This window comes from Coregonus clupeaformis, chromosome 30 (assembly GCF_020615455.1).
Source record: "Coregonus clupeaformis isolate EN_2021a chromosome 30, ASM2061545v1, whole genome shotgun sequence".
In the NCBI taxonomy this organism is placed as follows: domain Eukaryota; kingdom Metazoa; phylum Chordata; class Actinopteri; order Salmoniformes; family Salmonidae; genus Coregonus; species Coregonus clupeaformis.
Genome location: NC_059221.1, coordinates 14679800 through 14693069, shown reverse-complemented (window position 1 = coordinate 14693069; position 13270 = coordinate 14679800). Strand labels below are relative to the sequence as shown.

General features: G+C 42.3%; 1 non-coding gene across 1 annotated transcript; it reads right to left on the bottom strand.

Moving 5' to 3' along the window:
- Positions 1-1177: 1177 nt before the first annotated feature.
- Positions 1178-1253, bottom strand: trnav-uac. Its single transcript has one exon. It is a non-coding gene; the product is annotated as a tRNA-Val (tRNA).
- Between the last annotated feature and the right edge of the window lie 12017 nt (positions 1254-13270).

Below are 13270 nucleotides of genomic sequence, written 5' to 3'. Positions count from 1 at the left end.
TGAGTTACGGTAGGTAAGGGGTAGGTTGAGACTTGATGCCACCACGCTCCCAGAGCTGTGCGCTATGCTGCAGTCTGCAGTCTGCCTATAGGTGGCAGCACAGCCCCTGAGACTAGTACACTGCCTGGCTTCAGTAAGTCTGTCTGATTGCTGGCAGGATACTCCTCTGTTGCCTTAGCAGAGACATCCAGGTACTAATACGGGACCACAGAGAGAGAATCACCTATCTTAGTAGTGAGTAGTGACTCAGTCTCTCTAACCTGCGAATAAAACCTGCTGTGACCAATGGAGCTCTTCATAACTCATATCAGGGTTGGGGTCAATTTTATTTCAATTCCATTTAACTCAGACGGAAAACTGACATTCCAATTCCAATTCTCTTCAATGCTTTTCAATTAGGGAAATTGAAATTGGAATTTGGTTTACTTTCTGAATTCTCTGGAATTGAAATGGAATTGACCCCAACCCTGACTCATATAAACCCTACAGATGTAGGATCTTTATTTGACCAATCCTTTGTTGCTGAGAATTTTCCTGCAAAGCAAACTTGTAGTGTATTCGAGTTTGAAAAAGGCTTCTAAAGTTTGTAACTTCTACTTAGACATTTTAGACATGATTTGCCCTAACGAAAAATTGATCAACCCCTACAAAAAGTCAATTCATTATGATCCACATAATAATTCACATTTCCTGTTGCTGCAGGATTATTTTCCTGCTGTAGCAAACTGGCTCAAATTAAGATCCTACATCTGTATACCTTTATACTTACACTGGTGCAGTTAGTGTGGGGGAGGCCTACCTGAACTCTGACCTACACAGGTAACTATAGATACAGAGCCATTTAATGTAGAACACACAACGCATCATCATACTCTAGCGTTGTGTTAATAATCCCTTACAGTATTTTGTATGCGGAATGCAACATTGTCCCTTTGTCTCTTTCAAGTGTGCTTAGTGGTCACATGATAGAAGCCTAGAGTAGACCAGGGCCCGTATCCACAAAAAGTCTCAGAGTAAGTACTGATATAAGATCAGTTTGGCCTTTTATATCATGATGAATATATTATCTAAAAGACAGGGGGGACCTTCTCCTAAATTTACATTTGACATTTTAGTCATTTAGCAGACGCTCTTATCCAGAGCGACTTACAGTTAGTGAGTGCATACATTTTCATACTGGCCCCCCGTGGGAATCGAACCCACAACCCTGGCGTTGTAAGCGCCATGCTCTACCAACTGAGCTACACGGGGCCTAAATCAGCAGACCCACTCTGAGATGCTTTTTGAATACGGGCCCGAGAGCAGCGGACCATGTGTCACTGAACACGGTTTGCTCAGCGCAGAATGACATCATCAAACCGAGATCTTTGGAGCGGAACCAAAGGCTGCAAGGCTATTTAAATGAATTAACAAATTACCTTAAATTAAAAGATGCATCACAGATCAGACAATGAAGGCATTCATCAATTCAATGGGCACTCTCATAAACGTGGTCTCCCTCGAGTCCGTTGTTCCTCTATGCCTGTCACAGACAGACAGACAGAGACAGACAGCTATTCTATGTAAGGACAAAACAAATACATACTGTACTGTACATGTCAATGAGAAATATGCTTTTGAGACTATCACAATTTACAGTACAATGGTCTTTCTGTACAATTTCCATAAAAATTCTCGGCATTGCCATTGCCAGCAACTTTTAACTTCAAATTTGACTTTATACTTAAATGCCTCGGCATCATATCTCAGTTCTCTTCTTTTCGTTTTGGAAGTAAAATAAAATCTTTGGTAATAAAGAAGCAGCCAATCCAGAATGCTGTCACAGAGCGGTCTGATAAAGTGTGAATTAAACTATCACACCAAGATGGTCTTGTCTTTTATTTCAAACAGCAACCCAGCCAGCCAGGACATATCTGACCAATCTCTGAGAGACAAGTCAATCTCTTCTGGCTCTGCCAAATACAGTTTCCTTAGGCAGCTATAGGATAAATCAATCCCTGGATAGCAACAAAAACACAATCAATAAAGCAAGCATGGAAACAAACCACAGAGGAGATGGAACTGATGGATGGAGAGAAGAGAGGGAAGGAGGGATGGAGAGGGGGGTCAAGAAAGAGACAAGGATGGAGAGACAAGGATGAGAGAGGGAGGGAGATATGGAAAGAGGGAGGGAGGGATGGAGAGAGGGGAATAGAGATATGGAGAGAGAGATGGAGGGAGAGTCAGAGAGAGAGAGAGTGATGGAGAGAGAGAGGGATTGAGAGAGAGAAATAGGGGGATGAGAGATAGATGGATGGAGAGAGAGCAGGATTGTGAGGACGAGTAGGGGTGCATCACATAAAGCACGTGGTGAGGAGGAGGAGAGAAATAAAAGGAGGAAGGATGAGCAATATTCAGGGAGAGGCGGAGGAGGAGAGAGCGATAGAGGGAAGAGATGGGGAGAGTGAGAGAGAGAGAAAGAGAGATGAAAGATTGAAGGAGAGAAAAACGGGAGTGTAGAAGTGATTTATACTAGTTGTATAATTTTTTACAATGCTGTTCCCCTCTCCCCCCACGCTCCTCTCTCTCTCTCTCTCTCTCGCTCTTTCTCTCTCTCTCGCTCTCTCCCGCTCTCTCTCTCTGTCTCCCTCTCACTCTCTCTGCCCTCTCCCCTCTCTCTGCCCTCTCCCCTCTCTCTGCCCTCTCCCCTCCCTCTCTCTGCCCTCTCCTCTCCCTCTCGTCCTCCTCCCACTCTCTTCTTTCTCTCCTCCTTCCTCAGCCTCCTCAGCCAGTGCCCCACCTCCTCCTCTTTTCCACTCTTCCTCCTTCTCTCTAACACCAAGACAGAGCCCCTTCCCCTGCCCATCCACCCATCACCACCATCACCACCCTCACCAGCCAACCAATAATTAAGATTCTGTCCTGATGTGACTGCAGCACTTTGCAAATAGAAGACTGGACATAATCTCCCTAAAATGCTGTTTTTTAATCACCTATTTCCCCTTCATCAGCCTCCCACAATGCACGATTGATAGCTGATGGCACCACTGACAACTCAACATTTTTACGGCCTGATTTATAGGCTATCTGCTCCTGGATTTTTACTGCTCAAACTCTGTAAAAATGCTTATTTCTCAGATAAGGAAAGGGAGGGCGCAGTGTGTCTTCTGTGCGTATGGAGCAGTATTACACAGACAGCTAAATGTATGTATGACTATAAGGAAGCAAGACAATTCCACCACATCACTGCTTTGCAGTCTGGACTGGGATTGCTGGGGTTCTGAAGGAGTAATAATTTAACATAATAATATATGCCATTTAGCATACGCTTTTATCCAAAGCCACTTACAGTCATGCTTGCATACATTTCACATATGGGTGGTCCTGGGAATCAAACTCACCATCCTGGCATTGCTCTACCAACTGAGCTACAGAGGACCAGTATTCACATGGGAGATGTGAGAGGCTGCCATTTTATCCTCCAACAGCACCACACAGCATACTGATCTCCTCCTAATCAAGTCTGACATCATAGTCAATCAGCATGATTACTGCCCAGTTTTTGTCACTATTCCCAATTCTTCAAGCAACATTAATGTTTAACAGTTTGTGAAACAGCCAAACACGTCCCATCCAACACACAATTGCATTGCTTTCCCTATTCCTACCCCTCATTCGTATTCTAGCCCACAACACTAACTCACCATGCTTTACCATTTATTTCTTACCAACCCAATTAATCAACCCATCGTCACGTTACCCTCAACCGTGTTATCAGGAGCTGCAGCTTTCAGCACTGCATTTACTCTACAACCATTATTCGTCAATCTCACTTTCGTAATCACTGTTTACAGCTACCACTATACAGCCACTATACAGCCATCGCTCAGCGTTTCACAGTAAATCACACCATTTACTGTCAGCACGTGAGCTTGTGCGCACATGTGTAAAATGGTTATCTGCGTGAAAAGCATAGCAAATATTTCCATGTGTGCCTGAAAGCTTTACTTTACTTTATTCATATTATTACGTCTATTTTTGCAGGGTCATTGCACAATAATCAACATTTCAGTAAAAGTACCGGTTTTAGCCAGCTGGCTAGTTTTCGACTGTTCCTGGGCAGGTTATTAAAAACACTTAAAATGTCAAAACAGACCGACAATGAGCAGATATTGAGCAACATATGACAAGTAACCCTTAGCACGCAGAGCAATAACACAAAAAGCAACCAAACAAAACACAGAAAATTAGACAACAGACAACATGGAAAGCGGCTATACACAGCTAATCACTCGGTATTTCGTTCACAACAGTAAGATAAGCAGTAACAATTTTCTTGTTTTCTTATTTATTTACGGATAGCCAGGGGCACACTTCAACACCCAGACATAATTTACAAACGAAGCATTTGTGTTTAGTGAGTCCGCCAGACTCAGAGGCAGTAGGGATGACCAGAGATGTTCTCTTGATAAGCGTGTGAATTGGACCATTTTCCTGTCAAAATGTAATGAGTACTTTTGGGTGTCAGGGAAAATTTATGGAGTAGAAAGTACATTATTTTCTTTAGGAATGTAGTGAAGTAAAAGTGAAAGTTGCCAAAAAATATAAATAGTAAAGTAAAGTAAAGTACAGATACCCCCCAAAACTACTTAAGTAGTACTTTAAAGTATTTTTTTACTTAAGTACTTTACACCACTGTGCATAGTGCGCACTATATGTGAGGTCCATTAGCCTGTGTCGCACTGATGATGTGGTCCTGAGGAGCAGGCTACGCTCAACCCAGCTCAGCTCTGCTCACTGAAATCAAATGTATAACCTGGTTTCTCCTCTCCGTTCCTCATCAATTCCAATTCATTTCTTGAATTTGAACTGAATTTGAATTGAAGTAGTAAACAGGATACAGAATTGCAATTCGAATATGAATTAATAGGAAATATAATTGAATTCAGTGAAATTAAAATGCCTATTGTATTCTTTATTAGGTGTAGTCTATACAGCATTGATGTCATTCAAGGGTTTTTCTTTATTTGTACTATTTTCTACATTGTAGAATAGTAGTGAAGACATCAAAACTATGAAATAACACATATGGAATGATGTAGTAACCAAAAAAATGTTAAACAAATCAAAATATATTTTATATTTGAGATTCTTCAAATAGCCACCCTTTGCCTTGATGACAGCTTTGCACACTCTTGGCATTTTTTCAACTAGCTTCATCTGGAATGCTTTTCCAACAGTCTTGAAGGAGTTCCCACATACAGTGGGGAAAAAAAGTATTTAGTCAGCCACCAATTGTGCAAGTTCTCCCACTTAAAAAGATGAGAGAGGCCTGTAATTTTCATCATAGGTACACGTCAACTATGACAGACAAAATTAGATTTTTTTTCTCCAGAAAATCATATTGTAGCATTTTTAATGAATTTATTTGCAAATTATGGTGGAAAATAAGTATTTGGTCAATAACAAAAGTTTCTCAATACTTTGTTATATACCCTTTGTTGGCAATGACACAGGTCAAACGTTTTCTGTAAGTCTTCACAAGGTTTTCACACACTGTTGCTGGTATTTTGGCCCATTCCTCCATGCAGATCTCCTCTAGAGCAATGATGTTTTGGGGCTGTCGCTGGGCAACACAGACTTTCAACTCCCTCCAAAGATTTTCTATGGGGTTGAGATCTGGAGACTGGCTAGGCCACTCCAGGACCTTGAAATGCTTCTTACGAAGCCACTCCTTCGTTGCCCGGGCGGTGTGTTTGGGATCATTGTCATGCTGAAAGACCCAGCCACGTTTCATCTTCAATGCCCTTGCTGATGGAAGGAGGTTTTCACTCAAAATCTCACGATACATGGCCCCATTCATTCTTTCCTTTACACGGATCAGTCGTCCTGGTCCCTTTGCAGAAAAACAGCCCCAAAGCATGATGTTTCCACCCCCATGCTTCACAGTAGGTATGGTGTTCTTTGGATGCAACTCAGCATTCTTTGTCCTCCAAACACGACAAGTTGAGTTTTTACCAAAAAGTTATATTTTGGTTTCATCTGACCATATGACATTCTCCCAATCCTCTTCTGGATCATCCACATGCACTCTAGCAAACTTCAGACGGGCCTGGACATGTACTGGCTTAAGCAGGGGGACACATCTGGCACTGCAGGATTTGAGTCCCTGGCGGCGTAGTGTGTTACTGATGGTAGGCTTTGTTACTTTGGTCCCAGCTCTCTGCAGGTCATTCACTAGGTCCCCCCGTGTGGTTCTGGGATTTTTGCCTACCGTTCTTGTGATCATTTTGACCCCACGGGGTGAGATCTTGCGTGGAGCCCCCAGATCAAGGGAGATTATCAGTGGTCTTGTATGTCTTCCATTTCCTAATAATTGCTCCCACAGTTGATTTCTTCAAACCAAGCTGCTTATCTATTGCAGATTCAGTCTTCCCAGCCTGGTGCAGGTCTACAATTTTGTTTCTGGTGTCCTTTGACAGCTCTTTAGTCTTGGCCATAGTGGAGTTTGGAGTGTGACTGTTTGAGGTTGTGGACAGGTGTCTTTTATACTGATAACAAGTTCAAACAGGTGCCATTAATACAGGTAACGAGTGGAGGACAGAGGAGCCTCTTAAAGAAGAACTTACAGGTCTGTGAGAGCCAGAAATCTTGCTTGTTTGTAGGTGAACAAATACTTATTTTCCACCATAATTTGCAAATAAATTCATAAAAAATCCTACAATGTGATTTTCAATTTGTCTATCATAGTTGACGTGTACCTATGATGAAAATTACAGGCCTCTCTCATCTTTTTAAGTGGGAGAACTTGCACAATTGGTGGCTGACTAAATACTTTTTTCCCCCACTGTATGCTGAGCACTTGTTGGCTGCTTTTCCTTCACTCTGCCGTCCGACTCATCCCAAACCATCTCAATTGGGTTGAGGTCGGGGGATTGTGGAGGCCAGGTCATCTGATGCAGCACTCCATCACTCTCCTTCTTGGTAAAATAGCCCTTACACAGCCTGGAGATGTGTTGAGTCATTGTCCTGTTGAAAAACAAATGATAGGTTTCCATTTATTTAAATATTCTATTAGGAACCTTGCTTGCTGTTTGAAATAGATGGAAATATTCTATATTCAAAAATTTTTCCTTCACACTAAACACAGCTTGTGGATTGTTGTAATTGTTTTAAATACTTATCTTCAGTAAACTATCAAATCATAAGAGAACTGAAAAGAAAGGAGCAGCTATGTTTTTTCTGTGTATTTCCATGGAGTCACAGGTTGTTGTAAATGTTCCACTCTGTCTCTGTTTTCCGTGCTCTGTGTGTCTGGGGTTATTGGGTTATGGTGGGAATTTTATGAGGTAGAATCTAGAAATGGAAAATGTGTATCTGAACTAACATGTGTAAGTGCAGCCATCTTCTTACTGCTATAAAGCCAATAGTGCTAACCTCTTCCAGAGACGAGGAATGCTTCTATTATATAACTTCTCCTAAATACAACCTCGAAAATACATCCTCGACAGTCAGTGTGTTTTTACAGGTGTGAGTGTGGATCTGCATGACTGTGTGTGTCTTTGCTCTTTGTCTGGAACCGTTTGTGTGTATGTGTGTGTTTGTCTTTGTGCGTGCATGCTTGTGTGTGCCTGCACGTGCACACACAGGCATGTCTGTGTTCCTGCTCTGTTTGTGTACTAGGCCTATAATGCAGCTGTAATTGAGCTCCTGATGAGGACTTGGCCCCTACACTGCAGGCAGGGGTGCCTGGACACACACACACACACACACAGACACACACACACAGAGACAAACACACATACAGACACACACACACACATATCAGGAAAGAGAGAAAAAGTATTCTTTGTTTCTTAATCATGGGACAATTTCAACATTCTTCAACACCCCCTCCCACAGGACATTCACGTTTACCACAATCTTTGTGGTTTGTGTCAACAGGATATCACAGGATATCTCTCACACACATGCACGCACACACACACACATGCACACATTGCACACACACACACACACACACACACTTTAATAATGGTTACATATCTTGCACTACTCATCTCATATGTATATACTGCATTCTATTCTATAATATTCTACTGTATCTTAGTCCATGCTGCTTTGTCATTGCTTGTCCATATATGTATATATTCTTAAATTCCATTCCTTACTAGATTTGTGTGTATTGGGTATATGTTGTGAAATTGTTAAATATTACTTGTTAGATATTACTGCACTGACGGGGCTAGAAGCACAAGCATTTCGCTACACCCGCAATAACATCTGCTAAACACGTGTATGTGACAAATAAAATTTGATTTGATTTGACTTGATCATGATCAGTGTGATCTTCTGAAGGTCTTGTGACTGTGGTTTAGCTTTGGAGGAAAGGTTTGTCATCATTATCTTTTGAAACATGGGCGCTGGCCAAAAAGACACACACATCTTAATTTTACTGTCTTGAGTCAATCTTTAGCCATTTCACGAGCTCTACACATTCCTACCCAGGTTACACTCGCCTGCTATATTGTTTAAAGGCAGTTCAAAGTTCAAATCTAACCAATCACTTTCTCACTTTCTCTGCAGGTCAACTTTCCGGACGTGGAGAAGGTTGAGTGGATGAACAAGGTATGTAGTGTACACACACACACACACACACACACACACACACACACACACACACACACCTACAGCCCATTCTCATCGACAGGGCTGTAGTGGAACAGGTTGAGAGCTTCAAGTTCCTTGGTGTCCACATCACCAACGAACTATCATGGTCCAAACACACCAAGACAGTCGTGAAGAGGGCACGACAAAGCCTATTCCCCCTCAGGAGACTAAAAAGATTTGGCATGGGTCCTCAGATCCTCAAAAAATTCTACAGCTGCACCATCGAGAGCATCCTGACTGGTTGCATCACCGCCTGGTATGGCAACTGCTTGGCCTCTGACCGCAAGGCACTACAGAGGGTAGTGCGTACGGCCCAGTACATCACTGGGGCAAAGCTCCCTGCCATCCAGGACCTCTATACCAGGCGGTGTCAGAGGAAGGCCCTCAAAATTGTCAAAGACTCCAGCCACCCTAGTCATAGACTGTTCTCTCTGCTACCGCACGGCAAGCGGTACCGGAGTGCCAAGTCTAGGTCCAAAAGACTTCTCAACAGCTTCTACCCCCAAGCCATAAGACTCCTGAACAGCTAATCATGGCTACCCGGACTATTTGCACTGCCCCCCACCCCATCCTTTTTACGCTGCTGCTACTCTGTTAAGTATTTATGCATAGTCACTTTAACTCTACCCACATGTACATATTACCTCAACTACCTCAACTAGCCGGTGCCCCCGCACATTGACTCTGCAACGGTACCCCCCTGTATATATAGCCTCCCTACTGTCACTTTATTTTACTGTATATATAGCCTCCCTACTGTCACTTTATTTTACTTCTGCTCTTTTTTTCTCAACACTTTTTTGTTGTTGTTGTTTTATTCTTACTTTTTTTGTTTAAAATAAATGCACTGTTGGTTAAGGGCTGTAAGTAAGCATTTCACTGCAATGTCTGCACCTGTTGTATTCGGCGCATGTGACCAATAAAATTTTATTTGATTTGATTTGATTTGACACACACACACACACACACACACACACACACACACACACACACACACAAGGCGACTCTGCCCATGAGGCCAAGGGTAGTGGGTAAAGGCTCCATCTCTGCCCTCAGTCCTCCCTCTAGAACTTAATTGCTCTAATCATTCCCTGTAATTGCCGTTGCTTTCTCAGACCAACAGGGTTTTATAGAGGTATAATGAACAGGTATGCCTTGATAGCAACTCTGGATAAATAGACGCATCACAGCATAGCTCCATGTTGTTTCAATTAAATTGAGAGCTATTTCTCTGTAGCACAATTTGGCTGACTGAGTCACATCTAGATAGTTTCCATTTTCCAAAACAAAGACAGGAACATGTTGTGTTGCATACAAAAGAACAATGAGACTACAGGCCTATACAAGGTCCATATAGCACACCTCTCTGTCCGCAGCAGCTGGGAGGTAGAGTGGATCTGTATGGCAAAGAAATGTCAATTACAATTTTCTTCAATTGTTTAAGCACAATTTTGAAAACAGGGCCCGGTTTGTCAAAACACTACACACAATTAGCACAACCCTACACCAAAGTAGCACAACACTTCAGATCATTTGCAAAATGGAACACTTTTGTCAAAACTATACACGACTTCATAAAAACAATATTTTGTTACCATACGAAACACACACATTTCATATGACTTCAATCTTTTTGAACCAGTTACACACTGCTGTTGCTAACCTAAAACACTTTTAGCAAGTCTAATTCTCAGTGATTAGAGTACTGTAAATGAAGTACACAGAGAAAGTGCAACTATACAAACACTACACAAGACCAATGCTGCAGACTCTCCATATACCCAAATCAGTCAACATGTCAACATGGAGAATCACAACAAAACATGTCCCAGTTTTCATGCTACTACAGTAGTGTGCATAACACTGTTAGCTCAGCAAACAACAGACAAATGTAAAATACTGTATCCAGTACAGGTTACAATTACAGTAAATAACAACAACAACAAACATAAAAAATTATCTGAAAAAAACGGACAATATTGTACAGAAAATACTACAGTAAACATACTATACATTATCTCTTCGCCTAGCTGGATCTGGCCAGAGAATTTCATCAACATCACAAGCAATATCCTCATTAGCAAGACAACGCGGGAAGAACCGTCTTAAATGTCGAATCCATCTTTGCACAGCTGCGGCGTCGACTTGGTCACAAGCGTCCTCCATGGCCTGAATGAGGGATACCTGAGCCTGGAGATGGAGATCGTAAACCTTCCACCGCCATGCAGAGAAAAACTATTCGATAGGGTTTAGAAACGGAGAGTATGGTGGAAGGTATAGGACTGTCAACTGTGGATGGTGTTGAAACCAGTTCTGGACCAAAGCAGAGCGGTAGAATGACACATTGTCCCAGATGACAGTGTATTGCATCTGGTACATTTCATTACCTGCTGTGACGATGTGGTGCAATCGGTCCAAAAATGCGAGAATGTGAGGTGTGTTGTAAGGGCCCATTTTGGCATGACGGAGGAGAACCCCATGCTGTGAAATGGCAGCTCAAAGGGTGATGTTACCCCCACATTGCCCTGGGACATTGATTAAAGCCCTGTGGCCAATGATATTTCTGCCTCTCCTTCTTGCTTTTGTGAGGTTGAACCCTGCCTCATCAATATATATGAATTCATGCAGGATTTCCTCAGCATCCATCTGCAAAACTCTCTGAAATACAGTGAAAGACAAGATTGTGTAGTTCAGGATAGGTCTAGTATACAGTCAATGTAAAAAAGTCATGTGTGCAGTATGCAACATCACAGTGCTAAAGTGAACAATACAAACCTCCACATACTCATGCCGCAGCCGTTTGACCCTCTCTGAATTCCGCTCAAAAGGCACTCGATAAAGTTGTTTCATTTGAACCTGAAGTCTTTTCAGGATGCGTGCCAGTGTTGACTGAGAGACCTGATGGACATTATTGAAAATGGCATGGTCACCGATAATGTTGGCTTGTAGTTCTCTGAGCCTGATAGCATTATTGGCCAAAACCATGTTTATTATCTCTCTCTCTTGTTCTTGCGTGAATATGGGCCCCCTTCCTCCTTGTCGTTCCCGACCCTCAATCCTATGTAGAGAATAATACATGTAACTTAGTGTACAATGTCACAGGAAGGGGTATCACAAGTGCTGATATGGTGCATACAATAAGCGGCTGATTACTGTAACTGTAGACAGATCTTCTTTACCTGTTTTCCTGTCGAAAAGTCCTTACGACAGATGCCACTGTATATCTGCTAAGATTTGGCTGAACTCTCAGTCCAGACTCCCTCAGCGTCAATCCGTGGTTCACAACATGGTCCACTAGTGTTGCACGAATGTCATTTGATAAGTTTGGTCCTCTTCTTCTTTGTGTACGTTCTCCTCCTGCTTCAGGTCTTCCTCGACCTCTGGCTCGGCCTCTGCCTCTTCCTCTACCTCCTTCTCCTCCTCTGTGTACTCCCTCCTCTCACCCTCACTTTTCTTCTGACTCCTTCCATTTTGGTTGAAGGCAGGTGAACCTACCTGCTGCATTTTTATAGTGCTTAAACCTGATTGGTGTGTCTACAATTTAGCAATCATGTGTTTGTGCACCTGATGGCTGTGTTTAACAGATTGGCTCATAGGTGTGGTAATTTGACAGTCAGTGCTTTGGAATTGCAAGGAAGTGACATCATGATATACTTCTGTGTCTGATGTATACAAGTGTGTTTAGTGTTTTGCAAATCACTGTGTGTAATGTTTTGCAAATAGTGTGAAGCTGACAATGTGCTTACAGTCGTGCAAATCTAGCCTTGTGTTTTGCTCCTTGAGTGTAAGGTTTTGCTAATTGTGGGAAAAGTTTAATTTTAGTGTGTAAGCAATCGTAAAAAACGGTAATACATCACCTCATCTCTCAATGACTCAATTGACATCCAAAATTGTCCTACACACTATGTATTTTCTGTAGCTAATGGTTACCGTGCTAGCTAATGGAGTATGTTGTGGCCTGCTGTGGGATCGAATCCTGGGTCCGCCATGGCAGAGATGGACTGGATTATACCGTATATGCATGAATACAAATCTACAACAGTATTTCACTACAATCATGCCTTTTACGCCAATACAGTGTATAGTACACAACAAAGGTAGACAGGGGGGTTATATTGATTTTAACCATGGTCTAATCTAAAAGGCTGCGACTAGGTTAAAAAAAGGCCTCTTTCTTGGAAAACAACCAATCACGTAACTAGCTTTGGCTGCCCACTTTTAATAAATCACTTCAAACACACGTGGCATTTGATTCAAATCCATCAGTAATAAGGAGCAGTGTGTGTGTCAATGTGTTTGTGTGTGCACATGTGTGTTTGTGTGTGTATATCTGTGTGTGTGTGTCTGCATCTCACATTTTCCGAAGCCTGCTCTTTAGGACACTCCTCATTAGTGTGAATATTAATGAGAGGGAGGAAAGAGGGAAAGACGGGAAGAAAAATGTAAAAGGAATTTGGAAGAGCTTTTTAAAAGGGCCATTTCATCAGAATCGTTCTTTTTTTTTGCGGTCCTCTGAAGGCTCGTAACTGGCGGTCTATGAAGAGAGTCATGCTGCAGTGGGGCTTCATTTAAAACCAGAAAGGTCACTGCGCTGAGAAAGGTCTTCGGCTCAGCCAAAAAT